Below are 6,000 nucleotides of genomic sequence, written 5' to 3'. Positions count from 1 at the left end.
CATAACTTGTCACACTAAAGTGAGGTCATCCTTTCACTAGTTGCTATCTTACTCGATATCTCCTCTAGAATATTTTATAAGAGTTTATTAGTCTATTATATCTATTAGTATACTAAACTGCTTTAGTTTAGCCATTTAACGTTAAAGGGCATTTTAGACATTTTCATCTCTAAGGAGGTATGTATGTGTTTCATGATTTTATGACAATTACAGTTCTTGTTGTTCACTTGTTGTAATATTTTTTAGCTTGATACTTGACTTGGGTTCATTACTTGGTAACTTGGGTAAACTTAACAATCTAATAGAGATATTTACCTCCAAGACTGAACTTGGGCTTACTAAATCTTTGTGGGGTCAGTCACATGAACCTTCAATTGACGATGTGAAAATGCCTTTATAGTTTTATATCTAATTTTTGACAACTCATTGGGATGCTCCCTTAGGGAACATGCAAGGGTAAAGGATCTTGCGGCTAAACCTTTTCTTAGAGTGGACCTTTAACTCAACAAGGAACAATCACCTATTCTCTTATGGTTCTCATACACTTCTAGACTAGTACTCCAAGATCAAATTAACCCTTGTGATAAGAACTTCCCTTAGGTCAACCAATGAGCCTAACCGAAGACCTCAAAGAATATTTAAGGTAAACCATATCTATTTCACTAAGGCCCACCAATTAGGCACTTGGATCCTAACGTGAGGATCCTATATACGAATACTTTTCCTATGTAATTTGCTTAGCGCCACGAAGGAATAAGTAAACTTATGACTACTAGCATAACATGAATAACTGTAATTGTTAAAAATATACATAACATCTCATCTGTGTTGTCAACATCTTCTCTAGGCCTCACAGATATTTGACAAACCAGATCGTGCATGGTCGAACCAAAAATAGGTCTATCTGCTCTTCTACTCTCATGTTCGAGCATATCATTGACACATCTTTGTGCATACTCTCTGCCATACTATACTACTGGGATCAATCTCCTAGGTCAAACTGAGACATCACTATTCGAAGTAGGATAATCCCTTACTATATGTTCCAAAGATCCACATCTATAGTACTTTCTAGAGGGTCTAAAGAACCTTCATAGATGTTTCTTACCACAATACTCACATCTGAATATCCCAATACCTTATCAGAGCTTCCAAAGCTCGCCACAGATGGTGGAGCTGACAGTCTCCTACCAGACCTTATGTATGACCTCTAATTTGACCAGAGTGACTAAACTGACATCATTCTCTTCTACTCACTAGAATCCTTGGTCTTCTTGACCACTAGCTGAGATAATTCTAGTAGTACTGAGGTCCTTATGATCAAAATATTATTTTTACCTAACAAGCTCATCTCATGCTCTACATCATTTCTATAACCTTAGCCTAACGTGTCAACTCTGAAAACACTCTAGGTGGTTATTTTGCCAATTACGTATGAATATCAATATAAATCCCCTTGATGAGCCTCTTGCACCTCAAAGACTCGGTTGCAACTAGCGCTAGAGCATAATGACTCAATAGAAGAAAATCTCTCTCATACTTGTACATTAAGCAATCAACCATCCATATGTGCCTCACTAATAAACTTAACTCTAAACTCACTTAGAAACTGTTCCCCTGAAGGCATCTTTGATTGTAGAGTCATTTTTATAATCTCTCATCAGTCGATAGCATCACCCTTAAGTAAAACAGTGACACACTCTAGCTTACCCTTTAGGGTAAGGTGAAGCTGCCTCAAAGTCGTCATAGTCTCCCTCATCCATTGATCGACTGAAATTAGATCACCATCGCCTGAACCATAGAATTCTACTATTTTATACCTTTTCAGTCTCTCTACTAGAGACCCTATAGATACTAACGTACTCTGGATGGTCGACTGGATAGTCTGCGCTCTAGAAGTAACATTCATTATCTCCTTAAGAGTGGAAGTTAACCTCTAAAGAATATCGCCTATACGACTCTCGCACCTAATGGGATCCCATACTCCTCTACCCTTGGCAAGAACTAATCATTGGCATCATCGGGATGAGAGGCACGGTTCTTCATCTTATCATTGAGACTATGCTCAGAACTATCGTCCATTGAAATTTTCTAAAACATAGATAAAAAATGAAACAACATCAGGATTCTTGACTTATACGAGTACTTTTAGTACCTAGGGACATGTATTCACTAAAAAATAACTATAACCAACCACTAGGTCATATGATTGGTTCAAACTGACTCTCTGATACCAATAAAATGTAACACCCTAAACCCGATTAGGCCTAAAGTGCCACATTAGGTTGCTGGAGCAACCTCTGATTTTTAAAACTTGTTCATTTTCATTTAAAAACATATTGAACGATACCAAAATAGACATACACGATAGTTATAAAAACATTTATATAAATTGAGGCTCCGTGACACATGGTTTAAATCAAATAATACAACTCAAGTTTGATAATCCAAAAAAGTAAGTAAGGTTCTATTAATACACATGCCCACTAAAGCTACAATACAGTACTCTGGAAGAGATACTGAAAGTTATGCTGTAATAGTGCTCCTCGAACGACTCAAGCTAGTAACATGTGAATAGAAATATCCGAACGTTGAGCTAACAAAGCCTAATAGTATAATTGCTAATCTCAAGCAACATTATGAGTCTCATAAATACAAGCATGTTAAAGGCATGGTATTAAGCAGTAGGCACATGCATGATCAAAATCAAGTGATACCTACTTAAGATTCAATTGTTCTATCGCTAAAGTAGGAGTATCATGATTCCCTTAATCCTCTGCTAAGGGCTTCATCATGAGTACACCTTTATTGGGTCTCTAACCATAATGATTGTAACTATTGTGCATTTTCTAAATGTGACACATGACAAACTGCTAGTATCTGGTTTCACATAGCATCAAATACTAGAAAATTGAGGGAATCTCTATATCACATATCATTAGTAAAATTCCCACAAAGTTGTTGAATAATCTCTTAGTCCCACACAGATCAAGTATATCATGGAGGGGGAACCCAGTATCACATAGCATCGATAATTTTCCCGCTCAACTGAAGCATTGGCTTGGTCTCACGTAACTAATGTAACTCTATAAACTCGACTAGACCTAAAGTGCCACATTAGACTACCATGGTAACCCTGATTTTCAAAACCTATTCATTTTCATTTAAAAACATATTGTACCAAAGTAGAAATACATGACAGTTATAAAAACATTTATATAAATCAGAGCTCCGTAACACATAGTTTAAATCAAGTAATACAACACAAGTTTGATAATCTAAAAACATAAGTAAGGTCCTATGAATACATATACCCATTAAAGCTACAATACAATACTCTAGAAGAGATGTTGGAAGTCTTGTTGTGATATTACTCCTTGAATAGCTCAATAATAGAATTGCTAATCTGGAGCAACATTATGAGTCTATAAACACAAGCATGCTAAATACATGGTACTAAGCAATAGTTATATGCATGATCATAATCAAGTGCTACCTACTTAAGATTCAACTATTTTATCGCTAAAGTAGGAGTCTCATGCTTCCTTTAATCATCTGCTAAAGGCCTTGCCATAAGTAAACCTCTATTGGGTCTCTAATCATAATGATTGTAACTATTGTGCATTCTCTAAATGCTATACAATACAAACTTCTATTTTTTGGTTTTATATTGCATTAAATACTAGAAAAGTGAAATAACCTCGATATCACATAGTATTAGCGAAATTCCCTTCAAGCTGCTAAATAATCTCTTGGTCTCATACAATATCAAGTATATCATGGAGGGGGAACCCAATATCACATAACATCGGTATAATTCCTGTTCAACTGAAACATTGGCTCGATCTCACATATCATTGAGCCAAACTTTAAGGATAACTAATGTATTGTACTGATGTACCATACATAGTGGTGCTTAAACTAGTTGAGCAGCTCCTGAGAAGCTTGAACTCGACTCAATCAAAACTTGGTAAATACTTGATTCGAGTTGGCTCGACTCGAACTCGCCTCGAGACCTTAACGAGCTGAGTCGAGCAAAGTCTAACTCGACTCAATAAGTTCGCGAGTAGCTAGTTAATTTTTAAAATATATTTTTAGTAACTACTTCAAAATTATTTCATTCAAAAAATAAATCTAAAAAATAATTTTTAATTTATTAATAAATAATAAAAAATAATAAGTTAACTAATCTATTATTTTTTAATAAATAATAAAATATTATTAATTAATAATATTATTTTAATACAAAAAAAACAAACACAACCCTAATATCCTCATATAATTTTAGTAAATTTTATTTTTAGTTAAAAAAATAAAGTAATTTTTTAGTGAGTTTAACAAACAATGAGTCGAGTTGAGCAACAAAAGTTTTTTTTAACGAGCACGATTCGAGCACAATTTTAACGTGTTTAACGAGCAACGAATCGAGTCGAGTATTGCCCAACTCACTCGATAAGCACCCCTAACCATACATTAATGGTTGAGGGCCCAAAGGCCACATCACTAACAATGCCCCACTAAGACAACTAAGGTAGCCTAACTACACACTATCATAGCTCAATACACTAAAGTGATGTCATCCTCTCACTGGAGCTCAATCTTTCATCTAAACATTATGCAAGAGTTTATTAGTCTGTTATATTTGTTTGTCTATTAAGATGCTATATTCTGGACATTTAATATTGAAGGGCATTTTAGACATTTCTGTCTCTAAGGAGGTCTCATGTGTTTTATGATTTTATGATAAGTATTGTTTTTATTGTTCAGTTACTGTATTATTTGCTAGCCCGATATCTGACTTGGGTTCCCTATTTAGTAACGACACACTATTCGTTCTTACCACATGTCCCTTCTGTTCACCCTTAAACTAGAGGAATAACTTGTACGCCCTTGGCTCACTGACATTCTCGTAGTAAATGATTTCTCTATTACCAAATTTGATTAGTTTATCATACATCTTGTCAATACATCTTTTGTAATGATCCTTCGATCTTAATTACTCAATAAGTGTTTGACTGAATATTCTTTGACGTATTACGCCTAATATGGGTCGTAACCTCCTTCTAAGAGTGTTTCTAGGCACTTTTTACCATTTATGTCCTTAATATACTAAGTTATACCATTACGGGCCATTCTTAACTCTTACGTACCTTAACCATCTAAAATGGGTACTATCGATACCCTTATTGCGGTATCGATACCCCTAGTCAAGTATCGGTACCCCCATGAGTATCGATACTGAAAGTAACTTCAGCTTTGCTAAAATTGGTCTATTATCAATACCAGACACCCTTAGTATCGATACCAAAGGTGCAGTACCGATACTCCTCCCATCAGTATCGATATTTCCTACTAAAACTGCCAGAAATCGTCATAGTTCATCTAGTATAAAAGTATCAATACTCGAACTCATAACTGTATTATTTAAGCTTGGGAAACACTCAAGAATGGTTGTAAGGGTCTTAGTTTGATCTCAAATAATATGCTCAAGCTTAGGAAAGTTACTTAGGATCATAAATTACCATAAAAATACTTGTTTTACACAAAAAACTTCATCTAATCATGAAACCAAACAAAACCTCCAAATATGATCATCACCCAAATCTCCAACAAAACATCATGATTATGAAAGCCTTAATGCAACAAAGGATTAGTAATACATTACCTTGATGTTAGAAACCCGAAATATAACCCCTAAACCCGATTGGGTCTAAAGTATCATATTGGGCTAATGAGGCAACCCCTGATTTTCAAAACCTACTTGTTTTTTTTAAAATATACTCAATGGTATCATAAGTAAACATAAAAAACTGTTATAAAAACACTTTATAAAATCGGAGCTCCGCTATAGTTTGAAACAAAACAATACATCTTAAGGTTTACAACTCAAATACATAAGTAATGTCCTATGAATACACATACCCACTAAACCTACAATTTAATACTCTTAAGGACATTATCAAAGTCCTGCTGTAAAGGTGCTCCACAAACAGCCCAAGA

The sequence above is a fragment of the Hibiscus syriacus genome, unplaced genomic scaffold, assembly GCF_006381635.1.
Source record: "Hibiscus syriacus cultivar Baekdansim isolate YM2019G1 unplaced genomic scaffold, ASM638163v2 tig00110342_pilon, whole genome shotgun sequence".
In the NCBI taxonomy this organism is placed as follows: Eukaryota; Viridiplantae; Streptophyta; class Magnoliopsida; order Malvales; family Malvaceae; genus Hibiscus; species Hibiscus syriacus.
Note: the sequence above shows the minus strand (reverse complement) of the source record.